The 25,524-nt window shown below is 41.3% G+C and overlaps 1 protein-coding gene across 4 annotated transcripts in view; it reads right to left on the bottom strand.

Moving 5' to 3' along the window:
- The window catches only part of Nrx-1 (neurexin 1), a 381,802-nt gene that overhangs the window by 247,035 nt on the left and 109,243 nt on the right, over positions 1 to 25,524 (bottom strand). The gene's annotated exons all lie outside the window — the stretch shown is intronic.

A 25,524-nucleotide genomic window follows, 5' to 3' on the forward strand; every position in this document is an offset into this window, starting at 1 on the left:
ATGCAAATTCGAAGTGGTCGCTTTTGATCGAATCGTTTTTGATGAAAATGCTACTCCTTTTACGGATATCATTTCTATTAAAAATACGATATTTTCTTTATCGAATCCACGTCAAGTAGAAGTATGAATTTATGTTTTCAGTAAACTTGTAAATGTTATTTCAACGCGTTAAAAGGATTCCAGTCTAGCCGATTTGTAAAAAGAACATACAGTGAGTGTAAAATGTATTCGTACGCCCTTCAAAATAGAATAACTTTTTTGTAATTGTACCAAACGACCTGATTTTTTATAATCACTTATAATTTACAAGGTTACATGCAAAAATAAAAGAGGCACTCTTTATTTGGGCCCTTAAAGAGAAAATTTAGAATATATGTTTTGTAGATCTATAGTAGTTACACACATGCTGAAAATTTCATCGAAATCGATTAACATACACACGAGTTACAAGCGGTTAAAAATTGTGAAAATCGTAGTTTTATCAAATCCACAGAATCGTACATCTTTCGATGAAATTTTCAGTATGTGTATAACTAACATAGATCTACAAAACATATTAAGGGCCCAAATAAAAAAGTTAAAAAAAGATTTTTTTATTTTTGCATGTAACCTTGTAAATCATAATTGTTGGAAAATTTGTTTGCATAGTATTTCGTAAACCAATGCTTCTAATTGATGATGAAAAATCGGGTCATTTGGTACAATTATAAAGAAGTTATTCTGTTTTAAAGAGCGTACGAATACTTTTTACACTCACTGTATTTATTATTCCTTAAAATTTGTAGAGAAAGGGCCGTACCCGAATTTGTATAATACATAAAATTCATTTAAGAAAAAGAATTGCGAAAGATTGCTACGAATCTAACACACCGAGGGTGGCTTCACCTCGTAAACTGCAGAGCTCTCTGGGTCAAAAATGTTCCCCCCAATTTCTCACGGACGTCCGCAGATTCTTGCCCGTTTGTTCAGCGCGCGAAACGAGCGGGTTAACCGCGGCAGCTCGCGGCTCAACAATTTCCGCGGATAAAAGCCCGGAATGTACAAGCCTGCCGCGACCACGGCCGAGAAACAGCCGTCTTAAGAGCGAGCCGTGTAAACCTCTGGAACTCTGTAGCCGAAATTCGGCTTAATTAGAAGGATTATCGTGCAGGGAACCATACCCAGCGTCCGCATTTTTCAGTGAAAAGAGTGTCAACGTGATTAAATACGAGCGAGCGACGTCATGTCAATCGTTGCCCGATAACGTTAATCAACGCTGTAATTGAAAATTCGTTATTTAAACTATTTTCGAAAAACAAATACCTGTATCGCGCGATTTTAAGCTGTTTGAGTTTATCGATCGGATGCCGACGAGGAATTTTCGGATTTTAATTAAACGATTTCAATGAACCTGCACAGTGGCAAATGGTTGCGGAAGAGTAAACAATAGTAAAAATACATTTTTTTAATTTTCGGAGTAGAGCTCGGAACGTAAAGTGTGTTTGGAAATTAGCTAGCCAGTGGATGATAGCTCGCAGAAGATCCTAAAATCAGGAAAGATGTGGAACGAAGGGTAAAAGAAAGGTGTTCTGTTACAGACAAGAGCGTTAATGAACGTTTCATCGGTCGTGTAATTAAGCGAGGTGTCAAAATACCGGTGAATGCAGCGGAATAGCTGCAGCTTACGTAAAACGTTCTCCCGCAGTGCTCGGCGCAGCAGTGCCGTGGTAAATAAGCTACCCGCCAGATTTCGTGGTAGTTTATTAATTCAATTATACTTTTCCTGCGGCATTCCGTTACCGGATCACGTACAGCCACTTGTATCAGCTGACGGCGCGGCGCAGCGTAGCCAGTGTTCCCGGAGAATTGCGGATTCAGGCCGCGGGACACAGCGTCGTGCGGCGAAAAACGATACCGGGGACACGAAATCAAATTTCACTGTCCGCTCTATAATGGTTGTTGCGGCACTTAGTTGTAATCGGCCCCCGTGCGCAATTCAGTTTTTATCGGTTGTCTCTCGGACGAGCGCCGATCTAAATCTTCTTAATGAAAGAATCGTCCCGCGAAAGCACGATTGCACCCCCGTGTTACGTTACAACGACGCGCTGTTCGAATTTCGAATAATCTGTCTCTTTTAATCCACCTTCGTTTCTCCGTCGAAACTTTCTTTTTTTTCTGGTTTATGCGAAATTCACAAGCTTTGCATTTATACGGGGGGTTAACCGTTTCGTGCGGAATCAACGACGAAAGTGAGTTCACGCGAATATGGCATTTTATGGCAATTTAATGCTTATTCTCTTATACGTTTTCATCGAGCTCGTTTGTTTATTCCGATTTGATTATTGTTGGAATTTATAAGGTTCGAATTTAAATAGATTTTGCATGGAATGGCGCTTCGAATGCGAAGAGATATTAATGATTTTATTTCAAATGAATGAGGATAATGCTTGTGTGAAATGTACATTGTTACAAGGCACTGTTCGTTTTGTTTATCTTGATTTTATACGTTTTCTTTATAGTGTTCATTTCTTTATTTTGAATTTGTTCGAGCTAAATGTGCATAGCACAATTTAAACAGATATTCAAAGGTGTTATAGAAAAGCAATAATATACAGTGAGCTGAAAGATATGTTGCAGGATGCTGAACATTTAGTATCATACAGAAAGATTGATAATTTGCGTGTATATTTAAAGCAGGATGTAAATTGGTCGATATACATACAACATAAATTGTCATTTCCTCAGGGAAATTCACTCCAGAGTATGGAAATTTCTTGTTGTACGGGTTACAAACAGGTTGAATGTACTTTTCGGACTAATTTGTCACAATTTGCATCTCGTTTTCATATTTTCATTAAGATACTCTTATCTTTTTAACATCATAAAATCAGTGTTTTCTTCGAACATTTGATTCAATCCTGTGTTTGACTAAAGGGATAATCCAGCGAAATTGAAGGCATCGAGGCATAATCATCACTCTGTTGGTCCCCGTAATTAGTACACGTTTACCAGAATCTATTATAAAGTGTGATCATTCCTAATTAACATAGTCTACTAATATTTGAATTGCATCGCGCGCAGGATGTCTCTTGCCCAAACATTAAACTCGCCTGGGAGACAATTAATTCTTGCGTGATAACACGTTGCAACAACACTCTCCCCTTGCAATTTGCTTATGTAAATTGTCGGTTCCTTCTTCTCGAAGTCGCGTGATTTCTTCATCTGCAGCTTTATTTACTCCTATCCTATAAATTATTCCATTTACCACACATAAATTGATTACCAAGTAAATAAAGGGGAAGTTTCAATCCTGAAATCCATGGTAGTTTCAGTCACGAACAAAATTTTTTAATGTTTCTACAGACATTCAAATTTCCAATATTTCGTCTACAATTTCATGCAAGAGAATTTTAGAACAAAATGGACGATGGTAGAGTTATAGTATCTTTAAAAGATCTAGTGTTCACTTACACTTTACAAGCACTGTGTAATAAATCGTAAGGGTTGATGCGACTATTAACTATAATTGGGCCACTGTGTAATAAATCGTTTAAGGGTTGATACGACTATTACCTGCAACCAAGCCACAGTATAATGAATCGTTTAAACATTGAGGTGACTATTAACCCCCCGTGTTACGATTCATTTTACGGTTACAGTGATTCGAATTTCTATGTCGTTCGTTGTTTCCCAGCAACAAAATAGTGCGACTACAACAAAGGAAGAAGAATCGTTAGATCGTTTAAAAATCGTATCATCCCACAAATTTATACAATCGCGATTTTAATGGACGGAGAGCCGCGTTGCGTCAAATTATACTTGCTACGGGGGTCGAGCAAAAATTTGTCCATGGGATGATTCACTTGCCCGTTTCGCCAGGGGACAGGATTGTTTCGCGTGAGTTTTTCCAGCGATTCGGGGAGAAACATTATCTGGTGACGCAGTATCAGGTTCCCGGCGTCCCGTATTCGGAGCACGACGCTACGCGAAACAGTACTATGCGGCGTAAGAAAGGAACAAGGGGAAAGGGGTGGCAGATGCTCCGTATGCGGATACCCGGATTCTTCTCACGTCAGGACAATCAATAGCAACTGTTCCATAGAAATGTGTATTCACGTGCACCCGGAGAAGTGTTCTAACGTGTGTGACGGTCGTGTGCAATCGTCTACGTCGTGCACTGACGGATACAAATAACGCGGTTCCTGTTTATTCATACACCGAGGCGAGAGGGAAGCGCCGTAGAAACTCGCGTCGCGATTAGACTACGAACGACACCGCCGGCTCACAATTTTCGAAATGATTACACCAAGAAACTTACTGCCATTCTTATCTTTCATTTTTACTTGCTCTCAAGCTTCAGATGCACTGGAATTTTTGGTTCGTTACATATTTTGAGCTATGGTATGTGCCATTTCTAGCAAGTAAATTTTTTGTAACAATTAATTATACGTTCATACTGATTGATAGGTTAGTTTTGATTTGACAGCCATTTGTATTAAACGTATTTGACGTTTTTCGATGCAATCACGACAACGCACCATCCCACTCATCTCGAATCGCTTCGAATTGCTGCCGCATCCTCCATACTCGCCCGACCTGGTCCCTGCGACTTCTTTCTATTCCCCAACATGAAAACGTGGCTCGCGGGGAAAAAATTCGGCTCAAACGAGGAGGTCATCGTCGAGACAGAAGCATATTTTGCAGAGTTTGACAAAGCGTACTTTTTAGATGGTTTAAAGAAGATAGCAGGGACGTTGGCAAAAGTGTTTCCTCCTAAAAGAAGATTATGCTGAAAAAGAAAAAGAATTTATGAAAAAACTAGCGTTTTCATTTCTAACACGGGCACTTATTGACCCACCCTCGTATATTAGATGAGATATTGTATATTTTTATCAATATTAAAGATCAGTAGAATCCTGACAGACGATTAGAAATATTTTTATGGAAATTGATGTATGGCTGTCTCTTTACGAACTAATCAATAAGAAAATTGATAATTATGTTTTCTTAACCTATCGAAAATAGAATAAATCAATTATATCACACACAAATGCTGAATAAATGAAATCCTTATTTGACGACGTTTCAGTACAAATTCGTGAATATCTAAAAACCAGTTTCGAAAGTTGACGGTTTTATATAATCAATGTCTGCAGCTTTTGCTAACTTCATAATTGAATTGAACCATTCTCTTCACAGTATATTTCGATTGTGTTAGTACTCGATTTGATAATTCACTAATTTATTTTATACTTTGCCAGTTCCAATATTCAGTACAAGTTATAAACCATGTTACGAAGAACAGATTTCACGCTCTCTTTTTTCTTATCTTATTCGAAAGTAAGTCAAAGAGTTGATTAAAAGCGAGCAGCACTTTCTTTATTAATGTTTCCTCGCCCAGTTCTGGGACAGAATCCCCTGAAAATTACTATGAATAAGAAACTTCGAAGAATCCAATCATGCTTCGTTTAAAAACTTTCGATTCAAGATAACAATTTGCCAGGTTAAAGAACCACTGACGATTAATGATTCAGTGCGAGCTTATCGGTAGACCACAGACTATCTTGCCTGTTCAAAGCGTAGGTAAGGAGAGAGACTCCGGTGGTATCGATCGCCTTCTAAAAATTTATCATTCTGTCGCAATTATATCGTAATTAAGCGTAACGCTTCGTGACTTATTTAGTCGGCGATTAGTTTCACAGAGGAGTATCCCTATCAACATGAAAGTATGATTAATGTGTCGACAGTGAACTCATTAGGAACTGGAACTAGGTAGGCGTGGAGTCATTATCCCGCAGTTTCTTGTGTATGCGATACTATTCGAGAACCTTTGAAATTCATGACAGCACTTCAGTCGCCGTCTATTAGGTGATCAGTTCTCGTTAACTTGTTGCGTGCAGGAATACTTGCGACATTTGCATTCGAACCTTAAATAACTTGCAAGTCTTTAAATAACCTCCTATAATTACAGTTGATTCGATTTCGATTAAATATCTACAATCATATTAAATTTACTTTGCGAATTTCAATTTCTGAAAATTTATTTTTATCGATCAAATTAAAACTGTGGATTCAGTTTTTTTTTTTACGAAATTGTGATTGAGCGTCAGAGATTGTAAAACTGACTAGTTTTATATAATTATTTTGTATGAATAACTGGCTGGTGGCAATTAATCGACATTAGGAATTCGATGTTTGATTTCTATTGAGTGTTCACGTACCTCTTAACGAAATTAATGATTAAAATTAAAGGATCTCTTTATCCTTTTCGGATTAATGTCAGAACATACTTTATGTAAAATCTGCAAATATACAAAATAACATTTTGTTATTTCTAGATGGGTTACAATTAATTCATTGTGGATACTCAACCGAAAGTGTAGTTTAACGCATTTCGGCTCCCAGGAATTCCCTCAATAACACAGATTAGGATGTTCTCGAACGATCACGCGGCTACGTGTTACGCGTGTAATTATTAATAAGCATGCACAAACTATGCAAGGAATTACCGTAACTTGATTACATACCAAGAAATTCCGATAAACAGAAAGTGCCCTCCTTTTGCCAAGTATGCGCCGCATAGTTGCATAAGTATGCCGTCGGGTGCAACGCGGGCGGGACCGTTTCAAAATTTGAACGTATTAAACTATTTAGCATTAAGGCGCATAATAAAATTCATCTATAACACTGAAACGTGCTCGAATACATTGCATAAAATCGATTAGCTCTACACCATTCAGGTTTCTCATAAGAAATTTAAAGTTTCTCAAATAAATGTTATGCTACCATAGTGAAAGACAATTCGGTCTAAGGCGTTAACCACACTAAACGTAACAAGGTGTTCGCTTCGAGAATAGGTATCCGACGAATGTTTCATTGTGACGCGCAGTCCGACGCGACGGGCGCGAACGCGGGAGCGGGCGCATCGTACGCGTTCAACTTTTCGGGCCACTCCAATTGCGCGTCGCCACAGTTGAAGCACTATTAAGCACGGGGCCGAAATCACCGTGACTCGTTAAAATGATTTGTTGGCCGCGCCAGTACCGGTAAACTGGCATTCGCGGCAATGGAAAAAGGTAAATGCATTGTTAACGAATTTTCAGTGATTCCGTGATTTTCGCGCCTGCAGCGAAAGGATCGCCGATTTTAAAAGTCCGACGATTCTACGGAGTGTGTTAATTGCGGGCTAAAAGTGCTTAACACTGCAGCCAACATGATTAGTATTAACTAAATGGGTAAATGGCTTGAAGAGTGTCTGTCTATTGCTGCTAGTCGCTGTAAATAAATTATAATTTTCTCGAAAAAATGCAGCAGCACGCTGAAATTTGCTTCCGACAGTACACCAATGAAAATTGTGAGCTCTCGGCGCTTTTCGAACGTTTCCGCGTGCAGTTTTGTTTATTTTCCAGTTTCCAGCGAACGAAAAGAGGAGAACGGAGGTGGTAGACACGTAAAATTCAGAATTCCCTTCCGAATCGCAGCGGTATCGTCTTGAAACAAGGAATAGACGGTCTCGTGAACAGGTTGGATGAAATTATTCGCGATTTCCCTCCGCTGTTTAACCTTCGTGCTTGACTTACCCCGTTACGGCCGAGGGCTGGGAACGTCGACCAAGAGTTTGGACGAGGAACGGGGGCTGGGCTCTCTCTCTCTCTCTCTCTCTCTCTGTGTGTACTTGTATGCGTGTGTGCGTGAACCGTCGAGCGTACTGACACGAAACAACTGCGTCGAGATTTCAGGGTGAAGGACTGTACGTTTAATGGGTCTACCTTTTTAAAACGGAGAATGAGCTTGATGTCGCGTTCCACGGGTTCCGTTTAGTTCTTCCACCCGCCCCTCTCGTCTGCCTACGTTCTCCTTTTGCTCAACATCGCTCAAACTGAAGCACCCGCGGGAAAAAACTCCCCTGTGAACATCAGCTTTCTTGCCCTCTGCGCCCGTTCTCGTCCCTCGGATTCACAGCCCTCGAGTTTTAATCATTGTGTCGCTGGGGAATTTCTGTGACACTTTACCGATGCTTTATACCAATTTACAAGAATTTCTGTTTTTCTTGCGAATTCCAATAGAAATTTGCTCAAGAACTACGCATAGTCTGCAGACGTTTTATTTATCTCAACATATGATATCAGGTGTATGCAAGAGTTGTAGTCTTTTCCAATTGTTGTTAGTCAAATTGTCAACTTACGGAATATTAATACCACGAATGTGTAGACGGTGGAATGTGAAACGTAGAATATATAGAATGTTAGTTCCAAAATATTGATGAGTGTTGGTTATACGTACCGCGGCTCGCAAGTTTGACGCAAGAATAAATTGGGAACTAAGTAAGATGGCGAAACGCACGAGGAGGCTCGCTTTGGAGTTCGGATACACATGTCTGAAACTCTTGCTAACAATTTCGCCAAACGTACAAGACAGTAAAGTTTCCAGCATATCCCTCGTGGAGAGAGGATCATGACCACGAATTTAACGTATGCAGTTTACGTGATGTGTCTGCTAATAAATTCGGTACAAACTTTTGCTTTATCACCCGAAAACGAATCGCTTCGGAACGTGATCGCATTTCAGCTCTGCTGGTTATTGTGTACCAAATTACATTTGTTTCCGGTGGCTAAGAACTGCAGCATAATTACCACCGCGGATTTAATACATTTAGTCGAGGACTGTTTTGCTTGGTGTCTTTGGCACTTTTCTGAATATAATACCTACAACAAAGCAAAGAAACATCGAAGCAAAATCAATTAAAAAGGATTTTATTTGGGGTTCTATCGAATAGTATGAAGAAAAATCAATTCGGTGTAGGGGCACGTATACAGGGTGTCCCAAAATTCGTGAAAATCCCGAAAGGGGGTGGTTCCTGAGACCATTTCAAGCAACATTTTCCTTTGCAAAAATGTTATCCGCGGCTTTGTTTAGGAGTTATTAACGAAAAACACGGACCAATCAGAGCGCGACCTAGACGCGAGTTGGCACAGTAGTCATGGCGCGCCAACTGTCAATTGGGCGACTGTGACAACTGTGGGCGAAATGTCGCTTGAAATGGTCTCAGGAACCACCCCGTTTCGGGATTTTCACGAATTTTGGGACACCCTGTATATGGCCATCTTATCCGGCTATACTCGGTATTATTAAATTTGTACCGAACAACTCATGCAATTTTCATTATTTTTAGTTGACTAAGATCACACGCTGCCTCGAAAATCAGAGCACCCTCTTAAGGGTGTAGACTCGTTCCATTAATAATTTGCATTATTCAGCAGCATGTAGCTGTCGCAGGTTTATGAAAATCGCTACATGCGCAGCTGTATGCTGCCGAATACTGCAAATTACACCTCGTAACCGTAAAAATAGGACTTTTGAGGGAGATCGCAGCCTAGATTGATGTTTTATCTAGCGCTTTTGACAACTGAGAAACCCGATTTTTGCCTGGAAACGCAAGTCCACAACCTCAAAATCGAAGACAGCGACGTATAAACTAAAACAAGTCGTGTCGGGACAGTTTGTTTGAAGGAAAGAGATAGGTATTAGCGAATTGATGGTTCCCGGTTCGTCGTTTCTTATCGTCACGTAGCAAGGGCTTCCGTCTCCGTAAATCCTCAACCCCGGTGGCCGTTCGCATACGGGATATGACGAAAGTTTGTAGACTGCTAACCGATTTCGGGACTTGTCACCGGAGTTTACAATATATATTCCCGTCTCTTCGCGGGTAGTTTCCATCCAATTTCTGTATATACCGTGCTCGTTTCCACGGGACACGGGGACACGGTTAGGTTCCTCGACACACCATGATCGCCGGCTGTCCCTGTAACGAAATTCAGCTGACAGTCACGAGTCTCGAATGTCCTTTCGCGACAGAATCGAATTGCACGCGATTCCCGTCGCCGGCCGACGATTTCTCAAATTATCCGTCCTCCCACGACGTTCAACAACCTTCTCTCTTCTCTTCTCTACCCTTACCCCCTCTCCCACGTCTCGTTCCCTGTGCAACCTTCCCCCTCTCCACCCTCTTGTAATTTTAACGTCCGCAGCGGAGCGGACGGAAATTGGAAGGCAAATATCCGGGACCCGATCCGTCGCGTCCCACGCCGATGGACATTTGCATTGCATTCCGCTTCTTTGTAAAATAAGTCTACCCCGTCCGCCAACTGTTTTCTGAAATAACAGTTGCCCCTATGCGAGACTACCTGGACAGACTCGCTTTGTAATGCAGTGCAACCCCCGTGTACGCCAGGTGTCGTGTAACTCGCGGTAGAATCCCGAAAGGGATGATTCCGTTAGGTGTGCACCCCTGACTTTCTCGATTGTGCAAGACTTGGTGTAGGTTTGCTTGGGAATCGAATATCCAGTTTGAAAATTCAGCGAATACGAGGGGGAACCGGCTGGCGCCATGTTGTTACCTCTATACAATATAGATCAAGTCGTGCACTCAATGGAAACATATTAATCGTGCTTATTACAAAGATTATATATTCCGTCCAGAACAAATCGTGTCAAGTTACACAGATTACAAAAGTCATTTTCCATAAACGTCTAATCCCAATAATGTCAAGCACCACTTCCTATTATGAACAAATCATTCCCTGTCCTATTTAATCAAGTGGTCCGCACAAACAGAAATAATTCTCCAATTGCGTTCATCGCGAAGATAATCATCCGTCAGCGGCGCTAATTGTTTAGCGTTCCACTTAGCCGGATTTCCATGCATTAAGGAAATTATTTTCCACGAACCTACGACTGTGTGTGACGGAGTACTTTGCGGGAGGAGGAGAAGGGGATGTCCGAAAAGCCCATTTGCCGTCACAATCAAAGCGTCAACATCGTTCGCAGACGTGAAGAAGTTCAAACAACCCGTCCGGACAAAGGAATAGAGAGAGATAGAGAGAGAGAGACCTAGGCCCCGGACAGGCGAATAAACTGAATACATTTAAAATTCCCCTTTGCCCGTTGCTAACGAGGACGCTTAATGAAAACCCCTTAACGCATACTTAGAGCAAAATTGTTCCACTTTCACTTTGTAGTCGCAACCGGGCGCACGCGTTCCTTGGGAAATCGCGGTTCAGCCTCATCGTCTCATTCCAGAGAATAATTGAAACTGCACCGCAGACCTAATATTCGTGAGACAAAGGATAATTGTGCGTTGAATTGTGAATCAAGCGGTTCTCCAGAAATTAGATAATTTGACGGGCTATCCATTATCTTGAACATAAACGGCAAACCTTGGCTCCGAGCGCCTCGCGATGCATACGAAACATCCTGCCCGGGATTACTGTGTTCGGAAAACCATTCGAGACTCGTCCGAAGATCATGACGAGCTCAAGCAGAGCTGCAATTTAGCTGCAATTTTAGAATCGCTGGATGAAGACAATTAAAAAGACGATGCTTGAATTTTAAGAGCACCGATTTTTTGGGTAAAGTCATCATTTCATTAGTATCATTTCTTTCTCGACCAATGTAAAATATCACTCGTGGAAATCGGTTCAAGTATCGTCGTGATCGAATAAAAATCTGCGGTATAGGCTGATAACGTTATTCCATATTGGGCGTGCAATTGGTCGCGTTCCTCTATTTTCACGGAGCTGTATTCGCAACCACAGAATTCGCCATCGCAGCCAGGGTAATTTCGTTCGCGAGTCAGTGAAGCACTTTCAGGACACCACGAAGCTGCTTTGGAGCAGCTCACCTGCTGTTTGGCTTTGGGAACCCCTGTTGAACTCGGATTCGCTGGATACTGTAGATAGTCCTGGCCAGTTGCGCGCGGCTTAAACCAAACGCTGCGCAAATAACTTGTATCAAAGGCAACGAATCATTTTCCCAAAGCCTGCACGCGAAACGCGACGAAACTCGTTCACCACCCTTGGACAGATTAAGCGCGAACGATAACCGAGTTCCTGCGGACCTCCCTCGACTATCCAGTGGCCGGAATGATGTCTCCTTAGTAGACATCCTCAACGTCCCCCGAAAAATTCACCCTCGCTTAAATCCCTTTTATAGGTGGAATTTATCGCACTAAAATAAATCATACTTTTTACGAATTTGTTACGGATAAACCGATTGGCGTGAGTAACTATCGAATAAAATAGCCGAATTGAAACTATAAAATGCCGGAGCTAATTTATTGTGTTAGGTTGGCAACTGAACTCGCGACCTTTCATTTCATTGTAACCTCATTCAATGACCATTCCTTTTGAACTGAATATCATTGGAAAGCTCTGAATTTTGCGATTAATTTGATATAAAATGCTCGTGCTTAAAAAATATATACAGGGCGTCTCAGCTGAAGGAGGCCACCCAAATATCTCCTTTATTTTTAATGGCACAAAAAGAATATTTATGGCGTAATTTAAATGGTATCGAAGGATTGTCCGGTTATATTTTCAAGGTCATCATTATTTTTTTGTTACGGGAAACTTTTTTTTTACTCCATCTTGTTAATGACTCAAGCATATTCAAACGTATTGTTTCAGCCGCTATAAGATGGAATAAAAAAATTAGTTCTCCCGATAAAAAAAATAACGATGACCTTGAAAAAACTATGAAAAAATAACCGAACAAAAAAATTGTTCTTCTATGATATTCTCCTTCGACACCATTTAAATTATGCCATAAATATTTTGTTTGTGTCATTAAAAATAAAGGAGATATTTAGGTGGCCTCCTTCAGCTGAGACACCCTGTATAAATGACTGTTTGAGAAAATGTGCAGGTCGCGAACTTAATTGCCAACCTAATATATTGTTTAGCACCATGTCCGAGAGTAGTTAGTTCAACTGACTGCTAGAAATTCTACGGAACGACCGCTTTTTTTGGTGACTGTCTTCTTACAGGAACCGGGCGGATGTGAAATTTTTCCCGCGGGTTAATCGGCCGGTAATTTCACGAGGAACGAGCACGCGACCGGGTCCGGGTCCGGCCCGACCCACGATCGATAGCCCTCTATGTTTGAAAAATCAAACACGCCCGATGGGGTGAGCTGCACGATGAAATATGCAGGTTAACGAGGCTTTAAAATTGCGGAGCCTAGCCCGCCGTGCTGCACGCGCCGCTCGCCAATTTAAGTGTAAAAAATGCAGAAGCTAAGCAGCATTACGAAATTGCTGGGCTTCAGTTATCGGTCCGGTGTACCGCTGCCCGTAGCATCGATACACAATTTTTTTCGCAAATCGCCTGCTAATCCGGGTCCCCACGAGGACAAATTGCTCTTCCTCGTTGCTCGCTTTTAATCATTCAACATAGTCTTTTGACGGTATAATGAATTCTTAAGGACCGGTGGAATCTTTAGATATGTTGGGGATGATGATACTTGTTACGTGTGTCGTGTACGTTCGTTCAGACTAAATGGGTTTTGGAGAAAACCAGGTCTGCTTTGGCTAAATTTGGCGGGATGCTCCAGTTTTGCTAAAAGTAGACCGTAATATCCGAATGGAAATTTCTACCTGTGTAGCCTGCTTTCGAAGAAGTTATTTTCACGACTGAAACACTCCTCGTACAACAATTGAACACCCGGTATAACAACAAGCGATTTTATTTGCTGATTAGGCATTTTGTACTATCTGTCAGTATATAAAATTATTCGATCGACGGTGTTCAGCAAGGTAAAAATTCCGCACATTCGCCGGGAACGAGCCTTATAAAATATTTAGTAGAAGAATGAATTTTACATTCGCATAACTTCAACCATGGTAACAACGGAACGCCATCGCCCCCACGTTTCACGTATTACCGCGAGAATCGTTAGAAGAATTAAATTAAAATTTACAGCCGGTGCCTTGTCAACACGCGATCGTACAATTTTATAGCAACCGCGTTTATGACTGTATTCTCTCGCGAAGGGTAAATGTATCGACGCTTTTATGTAGAAGACGGTAAAAATCTGCGAATATGATATTCGAGGATTATGGAGCGTAAAAATGTCTCGAGAAGCGTTGTGGTAGAGAATCAAGCTTTAATCAACCAAGGAACTACGATAAAATATTACAATCGTTCGAAATACGAGACTTCAGCTCGCAAAATGGCGGAACACTTGTCGAATAGAAGTCCGGATTTCGATGTTTGAAATTTTTCGACCGGTTTATACATACAATCCGGCCGATTCTCATAACGCAAACTCCTCGATCCTTCTCCTCGAGGATCGTAATTTCCATAAATCGTAGGTCGTCCACGTTGCGCCCGTAATTTTTGAAATATCCCGCGCCCATACACAAGCCAGCCAGCTGCTCGACTATTCCGGGCCATCGATCTTCAGGATGGTAACGACATTTTATGCGCACTGGTCTCGCGATTGGGTATTAACTTTTTTATCGTCGGTTGTCTGAGGTACGGTCGAGGTTGCATATGATAATACATGGTTGATGAAATTTATCGGCGACGCCGATATTGCTGTCGTTGAGCCGACCACCTTCGTGTGTACCGTCTATACAGGTGAAAGGGGGTCAAGCTCGGTGTATACGGGAAAATCGAGTGCTTTCGGACGGCTCCGAGATTGAAAATGCTGTCCGAATGAATCGGAAAATGTCGATACGTTCAGCATTGTCGAGCTTCTTGTTGGGTCTAGGGCTTACAGAATTTTCCCGGGGAGAATTTTATGAACGAAACCGGCTTGGCTTAACCCATTGTGACCCTCTGATTAGTGTACTTTCTATCGTTGCTATTAAAACATTGCTCGTTCGTGCTCTAGCAACAACGGAAATTACGCTACTGTGCAAAAGAAAGAAGCACCCAGCATGTAGGGGAAGAGGTTGGGTTGTGAGACAGTCGTTTTTATCCATCGCGCAATCGCGATAATTCCAATCCGTCTGCTGTCAAATTTTTGTTTTGACGTCTGCTAGTTTTTGTGCTAGCAGACGTTCGTTTTCCACATGCAAACATTGTGACAGCGACTTGGATGACGAAGAGGAAGATCATTATTGAATCCTTCCATTCATTATATTTTTTTTTACTTTTCTTCGCCATTCTTTGCTTCTTTTCAATTTTTTGCCGTTCTTTTTAACTCCTTTGGTCACTTAATGTCTTTAAAATAAATAAAAATTCATTTTTGCATAAAGTTACATGGGTTTTACTTTATATTTTACCACTTTTAGTTTCTTCAGGAAGCCAAAAAACATGTCCTCGGAAAATTGGCCATAAAATTTTACTTGTTGATCAAATCACGAAACTTTTTACACATAAAATTTGCGTATTTTCTTCACCTTTCCAACGGTATATAAAACTCTTTGATATCGTCATCAAGCAAAAAGTTACAGACCAAAAACGAAACCCGTCTCATAACCCAACCTCTTCCCCTACAATTATTTTTATGGAAAATGGGTAGACAAATGGGACCTGGACAGAAAATGTCATAATTAGGAGTGCATGTTTCTTGTTCTTCTTTAGAATCGAAACGTAAGCATTAAAAGATTCAATTAAATTAGTTAGAGATTTTGCTCAAAATCTAGGTAATGTACCTTTTGGCTGTGGAGAAAATGTGAAGAATCTAGGATTTGAAGTATTGTCTAAACTTAATAATAGTTTGAATGATTCAAATATTGACGGTACGAAGGAAATAAAAGCACGCGATACTGGAAAAAGTATAAATATGTCCCCATCACATCTTGTGATATTAAAAGGACATCTTCGGCATATAAATAAATTTTATCTGATAAAAGGCACGAATTGACTGTTGAAAATATAGAAAGATTATCATCACATATTGTAATGCTAATTACAAGCAGTAATAGATATTATACAACTACTCTACATATGTATATCATATTATACTATATTCGACTGTTTCATTCGTTACTAATGCAATTATTCAGGGCGACCATTTCACATATTTTTTGCATATATTTTACATAATTTATGCATTAAATTTGCATATATTTTGCATACTTTGACATATAAAATCTGTATAAACTTCCGCAGTCTAATTATGAGATATAATGACGAACAATATTTTTATGTAAAAATATTGATGGATTTATTGCATTTAAAGTATTAGATAATCCGCAATAACACATATTCTCAGAACTGTTCTTATTTGAGTTATTACGCTTTTCTATTAAAAAATTTAAAATTGTGGGGAAATTTTAAATTATTATATAAATTAGTAAATTTATTATGGAATTTAAGAGAAACGTTTAATATTATATGGCCGGGTGCTTCTTTCTTTTGCGCAGCAGTGTATATACGACGTTTCTATATATTCAGAATTGTTACTTTTTACTTTGCACTCGAAGCTAAGATCAAGTGGTCCGTCGAGCCAGAAAAGAAAAACCGGAAAAGCCAAATTCGGTCGAATCCGCACTCGCAAAATTAAAGTGCGACTCGATATGTATTAGGTAGACAGATAATATTCGACAGGATTCGCACGTACGTAGGTAAATACTACCTGTCGCCGGGCGCATGTAAACGTTTACACCCTTGGAAATTGACTAAGTTTCGGTGGTAGGGGGATGGTGTACGGGCAGGGAGTGAATTGCACGGCAATTTATAGCCACGCTATTTAATAACCACTCTCGACGTCGACGTCGACGTCGTCTAAACCACCCTCCAGCCCCTCCGGAAACCGGAGCTGGTCGCCGTGCTCGTTGGAATCGTTACGGGCTCATTTTCAGATTTCATTTCCGGCCGTGTAAATCCCGAGTGCTTGGAAGCTGCGGATTTACCGAGGCCCGGCCATTAAGCTTGCAATTTTTTCTTCGCGGAGAAGCATCGATTAACGGCGGACCTTGTCCGGGAACTCACTGGCCTGGCTTCGATATTGACGGACATTCATAGTACTATCGATCCCACGGTTCCTCAACGAAGTCCCCTAACAAGTCTTCAAATTGAGACGATTATTGAAATTCTACTCAGGCACTTATGAGAAATTATTCAACACATTTGTCCATTCCGATTAGCTCGCCACAAAGAGAGTCGCGTGTACTTTCTCGAATAAACATTTCTTGAAGAGCCAGGCCAGAACGGAGGCTAAATTGAATGCACTTTGTCAACTAATAATAAGACAAGAGAAAGATATCCCGGGGTTGGTTCGATCCCGATATCGAGTTCCGATTACCTCCGCACGGACGTTTATACCACTGATCTGCTCAAGAATCAGAACGAGGTTACGACTAATTTAACGAGCCGTGTGACACGGACGTAAAAGAGGGTGAGAGAGAGGAGAGAGTTTCAGCAAAGCAGGACCAAAGTTGCGCCAATTAAATATCCATTTCGAATTAAACGGGTTACAAGTGCAGCGTCACGTTTTATGATATTTATAACTGAATAACACAATAAGATAGAGAGAGGGAAGGGGAAGGTGTAGGTCTTTATCCACGAAACTATTAACTGTTCTGTAATGGCTTAACACAAAGATCGACTCGACTTCTACCATTAGGTACTCTCTGCCTGATCCAGTACAGCTTAATTGCTATCTAATTTCTCTGTGCAAGGATTATCTCTCCGGATATTTTGCTGACTCGCTGAAGGCACTGAATTTTTTAGTAATGAGTAATAAACGACTCCGGTCGTTTTCGGCTGTGCCAGGACTGGTTTGTCAGGTAATTTGGAAACATTATGTGTGCGAAGGATTCATTCAATAATTCTCTACTTTACTGAAGATCGATTTATACTATTTATGTATGTGAATGTAGGTGTTTACTAAATTAAACTAAATTAACTAGTAAATCGGCCTTAATTCAACCAAACCCCGTCACTAAAAGCTCAGGGAACTTCAAAGAATCCAAGATAAAAAAAATACTTCCCACTTTAACGTTGCACACCAACGAAAGTAAACGAAGACGACTCTTCCGATCTGCCTGCGCGGGCGAGGCTCAGTTTAAGAAAGTTTCGGGCATACCTCCGGGCGGACACCTCGCACGATTACCCCTTTGAGCCAACTTCTGTCGAAGCAGAACGTTTAATCAAGTTGACAACTTTCGTAATCACGCCGGTAATACGGCCGAATCGCGCGTAGGCCGAAGTTGAACGTACCTGTCGCAGCCCCGTTGAATAACGATGCGACGCGACGATTCGGTAAGGGCGACGCGACGCGACGGTTGTAATTAGAAGCCTGGACTCGGACAAAAAAGAAAGGAAGGAGGACACCGGACACTCTGAGAGATTGCTGCTAGTGTTGCTACCAAGCTGGATGCTACGTTAACATGTTCGTTTAGCCTGTCGAAATAGAGCAGAACGCTTTCGATCCGCCTGTCAGCCAGGCCAATACAGCTGAATATGGAATTGACGCCGATTTAAGGAATCGACAGCTGCAGTTTATTACACGTCACTCAGCTCCACCGCAATTATGCCGCGGAAGAGACGCGACCAACGTTTCACACCTGCGAATTGCTGTTGCCAACAGAAACTAACGTAAGTCGCGGTCCGAGTCCGGAACCATTACCCTAAGGGTGCGTTTACACCAAGTTTCCCACCGGCTTGAGCACGCGGGCTTTTGTCACATTTTCGCTACTTACAATCCGAAGATATCCTACCGCCTTAAAGGAAAGCTATCGGTAGTTTACCTAAACGAACCGTGGTACCGTGGAGCCCATGGAGACCTTTTTATGTGCCACGCACAGCGGGGGGCACCCGCTCGAAATTTATGACAAAAGCCCGCGGGCAACTTGGTGTAAACGCACCCTTATTACTCGGGCGATTGCGTTTTATGCTATTTCTTCTTGTTTGATCAAAAGTCATTTTTACTTCCACTCGGAGCTGTTGATTTTAGATGATTCATGAGAAAGATATTTTTTTTTATTATTGCGTGTTCGACTTTTATGGTTTCATGACGAAAATTAGTGAAATCCAAAATATTACAAATTTTAGAAAAATTGAAGAATGTTATTGCATTCGAATTAATTCTAAGGGAACGTATTACGGTGAGTCAGAAGATAGAGTTGTCGAACGGTCCATTGTCTTCTTTCGCTATTGTTGAAACGTAACTCGGAAGCGTGTCTTGCAAGTGCTTGACTCTTGAGACGGTCACCCATTAGAAAAGGGAACAATAGATCCACTCCGAAGTCATCCCCGACTATCTCTGGAGACACTTCCTGTACACAAATTCTTCTACTTGTTCCATTAGCCTCCAGAATGCCCGACAAGATATGCTCAATTAAATAATCATTCTTATTCGCCCAATCACGGAACCCTACAGTCCGCAATTCGATAGAATCACGCCACAAATATTCTACAAGTCTGACGATAATGAATGTGGGCTTTTCATGCGAAATAAAAATTGTCTGAATGAATTACAGGATATAACTAACAAGAACATGTAAGTGTGCGTTTAGAATTATCTTTCCGAAATAGTGGGAGCTTGAAGAGTAATTTATTCATTAAAAGGACTATTCGCGAAGAAGATAGGCAGTGCAACAAATTAATCCGCGGTAGGGAGAATGTTTCGGAGTGGCGAGTAAGCTCAGTGGTCGAAAAATCCGCATGGAGATTACTCATTGCCTCATTATCCTCTATAGTGACTGACAATCCTGTGTGGAAAGGACTTTGGCTGACATTGTCGGCTGTCATGTGGTTTTCTTGCCTTCTAACTAGTTCAGTCGACTTCGTCGTGGCTTAAAATGCACATTAAAAATATCATACTACTCGTTCCCACAGTTTCAGAAACTCAAGGAGATTTTCTGGACACGTATGAACATTCGCAGACACACCCAACGACAGAGGCGCAATAAATGGTGACTCTTCTAATTATACCGAGATCATTAAAAATCCTATTTAACCGGGATCGAGCTAGTTAACGCTCGGCTGCTCGAATTTCGCGGAAATATCTGGTTAACGGTCTAATTTACACTGTATTCGGCTCGAAGATAAATAATGATTGATGGCTCCCCAGAGTACACGGTGTGAAACTCGCGCCATAAAATGCCGCTTTGAACTTACAACTTGTTACGACCGCTTAGAAATTCATTGTCGACGAATCAAAATATTTGTCAACGTCGTAAATTCTATTTATTTTTATTTCGCTTCTGGAACTGTTGATTAAAATCCGCTTGCCTGGTTTTTTTATTTCAGGAAGCTTATACGTACGCAATTTTGCAGGGACGTTCGATTTATTTACCCTATTTGTTGAAAAACTGACCCGTTTATCGCTAATTAAATATCGCAATTACGGATGGCGCATTTTTATGGAATATTGTGTGCTCTTTCGGAGACTGTATAAATAACGCGCGTGCCTGCCCGTTTGAAAAATATTGAACTATTTGTGTAGTGTTCAATTACCGCGATGTAGAAAATTAATTAGCAACATGGTTTGCTGAACTTGTAATTAATTTCTGTTCTATAATAGTAACAGGAAGAAACGTAACCTCTCTCTAACGTAACCTCCACAGACAAACAAAGATGAAGAAGTTGAAACTTAAGTGACCCAAAATTGAGATAAGAGCTCCGCATATAAATCACCGAAAAGAAGTCGATTTAAGGCTATTGAACCCGAAAATATACCAATAAAACGGATTACCAGATCATTTAGCAGAATTTTAACTTCGGCGACATTTCCTTTCCCAGGTCAGGAGAAAATTATCCTGAGAGAAATGTGAGGAGTGGGGATATCGTTGGAAACTTTTGTTAGCGAATTATCGTTGTTATTTGCGGGTCGGTCGACTTTGCAAACTGCCGCGGAGTTCAGCGGTTAGGTCGTTTTCTGAGAGCGGCGCGGCGCGGCGGGCCGCGGTTTTGGTTCGTTCCTGAAATATTCGGAAAGTTCGCCGAAATTGGCCGCAGTGATCAGCGATAACGATATGCAAAGCTTGCGGGTGTGAAACTAGACGACGTCGACGGCGACGTCGACGACGACGTTGGCGTCGGTGATCGTGGAAGCGTTACCGGGTCCGGGCCCGGTAATAATTTCCTCAAGGGTTTGCTGGCTGGATGTAACTAGAAGGTCTGCGGAATTCCACGAACGAGTTTCCGTCGTCGTAATCCGTCTGGCTGACGAGGTACCGCGAAAGAGACAGCAGCCGACGCTAACTGGCAAACGCGGACCAGAGGACAGGCAAACTGTCCCTTCGTCTTCATTCAAAGTTACGGTGGTGAGTTTCAGTTTTATTACACGCTGGGCACTAAGATACAGTCTCCTGTGAAAGTCCATTCTATTATACTTGCAATTGCGAAATATTGTTCGATCTTTAACGAACACACGTTCAATGAATATTTGCTCAGAAAATTATTCAATGCATATCTGAAATATTATATTTAAAAAATATCTGAAAGAGCGGCTGAGAGAGAAGCAAGGCAAACTTCCCCTCAATTTTTTCAGTTTTATTACATATTTTATTTAGCCACCGGTCTGACAATAAGAACTCCCCGGGTGTTATGCTCTTGCAGAGGTGCCGGCGTCATCATGATAAAACGCGTTTTATTGCCGAGATACCCAGCAACCCCTGCACCCACGCCGGAATTAATATTTGCTATCGTTCGAGTACATTCGCCGGGATAAAATTTTTTTTTCGGTTTTATCTCGAAGTCCCGGTGACTTCGACTCCTGTTGCGATAACATTCGTGGATATAAAATGCCGAGGAGGGTTGGGTACGGTGAACTGTATCCGGATTAATTGATAAGACGGATTTTTTTTTGTGGTTCATGGGCAATGTTACGAGAGGCGAGACATGCAAATTGTTGCGAAAAGAGATTTTATGGACGCAAATAGTTACGAACTGTTTATTAACATTTTTATCGTAAGTTTATTTGCATAAGTTTACCTTCGTAAGTTTATTTCTCGATTACCATTCGAGATATTTGAGCGAATCAGAACACATCTAAAAAGTATTTCCTCTACTTCGTAAATTTTGTGAAAATTGTCTCTTGAATAAAGTCCCAGGAAAAAATTCCGTGGGAGGACCAGTTGGACAGAAAATGAAATACAATGGAATCCAATATGAAGTTCAACTGGGTACACTTTAGCTGTATTTTGAGTGCTTCGATCAAGCTTCACGGTCACCGAAAAAAATATTTTTTAGATGCCCATAACACCCGCAATACTTTCTCTGCTCCATTGGAATCTCTGCTGCGTCCGCAGTTTCCCGCAGATTGGAAGCTATAAAACCGAGAGCAAGGAAAGATTCTTGGTTTTTCCGATCCGCCGATTGCGACACGTGCACACACCAAGGATTTACAGTCTGATTTACACGATCTGGGATCCGGTGAAGCAGATTTCAAACAGTCGTCGCCGGGACGCTGTAAACCGATCACACTTTTGATATACGGATTTTCACCTTCTCCGTTGTTACGTCGACGTCGACGGCTTTGGAAGTCTGCTTGTATCGTCGTTTCGGAAAGAAGAATTTCGTCTGAACGTTGTTTGGCACTGTTGGAACGTTGATATCCAACTTTGCGAAGTCTCTTAAATTGTATTTCTTATTACTAGACTGCTGATTTTATGCATTTATGACAAAAATGAGTAAGTACAATTTAAAGCAGTGAACATGTAAAAAGTATTTAAGCACATCAATGTGTTAGTTTCAGCTTAATAGGACAACGAAAAGAAGAATACAATTTTTATTTGGCTCCTGTGTCCTGCAATCAATGCAAACATTTTTTATTTTGCATAAAGGCCACAGTCTGCTTATCACTGTCAAAAGACAAAGGAATATCGATCAGCTTGATCTGTTTCCAATTTCCATGTAGACTTCAACAGCAGCAAAAGCTCGAGAACAAAAGTCAAGAGAAACGCGTTTCACGAAGTTAAAACGTTCAAACAAAAATTCCAAAGGAAGTATGTGCAGAACTTAAAACAACGAGCAACGATTTCCCCGTTCACACAGTTCTCTCTAATTACTTCAAGAAGAGCGCTCTCGTTTCACCGACACTCGCAGCGCCACAATACTAATCCGAAAGCACGATATTCACACAATTTTTCGAACATGCAAAAACCTTTGAATAAACGCCAGTGGAAAAAATGTGCTTCAAGACGTGAAAACATTTCAGCGAGAATTAAAAGAAAATATTTGAAGGGCTTAAAACAATGGGCAACAATTTCCTCGTTAAGCAGACTCTAATTCGAGCAGAGTCTCGCCATTGACGAATGAAACGAGGAGAAACGTATGAATGAATAAATTAATAAATAGATTACGAATAAAGTGGAGGAATTTATGAATAAATTCTCGAGTGGGTAGACGAACGAGCGTAACAGAGTACGAAATACGATGCCAGAGAGAGTATTAGCCTTCTTACTCGTTTGTGGATTCAATTTGAGGTCTTATCGCGAGACGTTCACGAGCAACCGAAAACCATTCGGTTCTTCCTCTTTGCGAGCCTTTAGCGGATAGTTCTCCCGATACAGTAGCGTGGGGAGCGTGTTCCACGATTCCACGGGGCAGACCGTTCGATTTATCGCGTATTCCTGGCCGATAAGAAATGAAATACGCCGCGCCGGTACGCCATCCTTACGAGCGTCTCCGGTAACAACATTTAATCTGGCCAGCAGTACGACCTACATTCCCCCAGCGGACATTAGCGATTCCATCGAGCGTATAAATTCCTGCTGCTTCGGCCCGTATAATTTTTTTCAAACTGGCTACCTTCTGCTCCATCGTCCCGACGTTATCCAAGATTCGGCAAGCTTGAACACCTGTTGCGATCGAACCGCAACAATTATTTTTACGAATCCACTTGAAAACACCATTTACAGGGTGACAAGAAATAACGGAGTTAAACATTTCTTATTATAATTCTGTCAAATCGACGAATTTTGAAAAACCAAATGATAACAACCATAACGTAGACCTTTAGCATTCATATATTTAAGAATACTAAAGGTCCATGTTATGGTTGTTATTGTTTGGTTTTTCAAAACTCGTCAATTTGACAGAATTATAATAAGAAATGATAAACTCCGTTATTTCTTGTCACCCTGTATTTCCTCTCGCACTGTCAGTTCACTTCGGAGCTCCTCCGGTTAACCAGACTGTAAACGGCACCCTCAAACAGTAAAAGTGGGTCTTACATGTCTGATGCAGGTTTTACTCGTGTCTGTTTCAGTTTCAGTTTCAGAAATTCTGGTCTAGCGGCCCCACCCACAATTTTTATTGACATTGTGTGGAAAACAATAGTTTTAGGTTGAAAGATGACCCCCTAAAATTTTAAGTCGCTACAAGTCCAGCAAAAGTTCTAGAAGCGATAGAAACAAGTATCTTGGAATATTGAAAGTTGTCTGAACGATTAGAAAATGTTGTCTACATTTTCTGATGTAAGAAGGAAAGCGAAGCGAATAGATAGATCCATGTTCTAATATATGCGAAACTGTTTGTCGCGCGTGGCACGGTTCCGATCCGTTCAACTTGCGAAATGATACTTCTTCTCCACTTTTCCATTTCCATTTCGATTCTGGTACGCGATACAACTTCTTTCCGTTTCCATCTCTACTTCGAAAGAGATTTTTCTCGGCTTCCTCTCAATATGAAGAATCGCTTCCATAACGCCCCCCGTTCTGTATTACCTTCTGCTCGCATGTACTGTTTCATTACTTCCCTTACGTAATCGATGATCGTAGGCTTTATTGTTGCACCCGGTGTTATTGTCTGCGCACAATATCCACATCGGCTAATTTCGGAATTCGTTCTACCTCAAAACGTTACATAAATTATTCCGTGCGGTGCGAGCGTTGCGTGGAAATTCTATCTCTGCGTTAATTTATTTAGCATATATGTATAGCTGCGCGAGAGATCCTAGAACAAGATTGCGCATATTTCTACTTTCCACCTTGAACCGACAAATTCTGTTTCATTTATAATTTAATATTTTAAAGAAGTGGATGTTCTAAGGTAAAAAGATTAAAAAATTGAAAATATATTTTTCCATTCTCTACTTAAACACACGGCAAATATGTGCCTCAAAAAAGTGTTAACAAAACGACTATAACTTCGAACAGAGTCAGTATTTTTCCACAAAATAAATCATCTGTCCAAAACGTGCGTTAATAAACCCAAATTCCGTATGGACGGTGTCCCATGATTTCCGTCTTCAACAAGCCGCCATTGTTCCCGTGGAATAATGTGTCCACGTACTCCGTTCGAGTAAACAGACTTGTAAATTTTAATCCTGTTCCGTTGTAGCAGCGTTTCTCGCGGGTCGTCCGAGGGTTTGACAAAACAACTGCGTAAAGTGTCGTCAGCGGAGCGTCGTAACCGGGCGAAATGCGGTCCACGTACAAAAGCAGCAACCGCCGCGCCGGAAGTTACTATCCGTTTTCCCGGCCGGTTGGCTGCTCTTTTCGCGAAGGATCAACCGAATCACCATTTGCCAGACCGCTGTAAAACTGCCGGCGAATCTGCTTGATCCCGTAACGCGCCGCGAATAGAACAGAAGAGAAACCTTGCGCGCCCCTGACAAAACTAGGGGTTCCACGGGGAATGAGGGGCATGGGGGAAAGCTTCGAGGGCGCGAAGAACAATGGGAAAATCGTCCACCCCCGCGTAAAGGCGGCACTTTACCCCCCACGGGAGTGAAAGCTGCTTCTTCTTCGCATACGTACGCGCGCAACTGCCTTCGGGGAAAATAAAAGCAGCCAGCCAAGAAAGCTGACGCTTTATCGTTCGAACTGTAATCACGCACGATCCCCGTCAACTGATACGCTTG

This window comes from Lasioglossum baleicum, chromosome 11, assembly GCF_051020765.1.
Source record: "Lasioglossum baleicum chromosome 11, iyLasBale1, whole genome shotgun sequence".
In the NCBI taxonomy this organism is placed as follows: Eukaryota; Metazoa; Arthropoda; class Insecta; order Hymenoptera; family Halictidae; genus Lasioglossum; species Lasioglossum baleicum.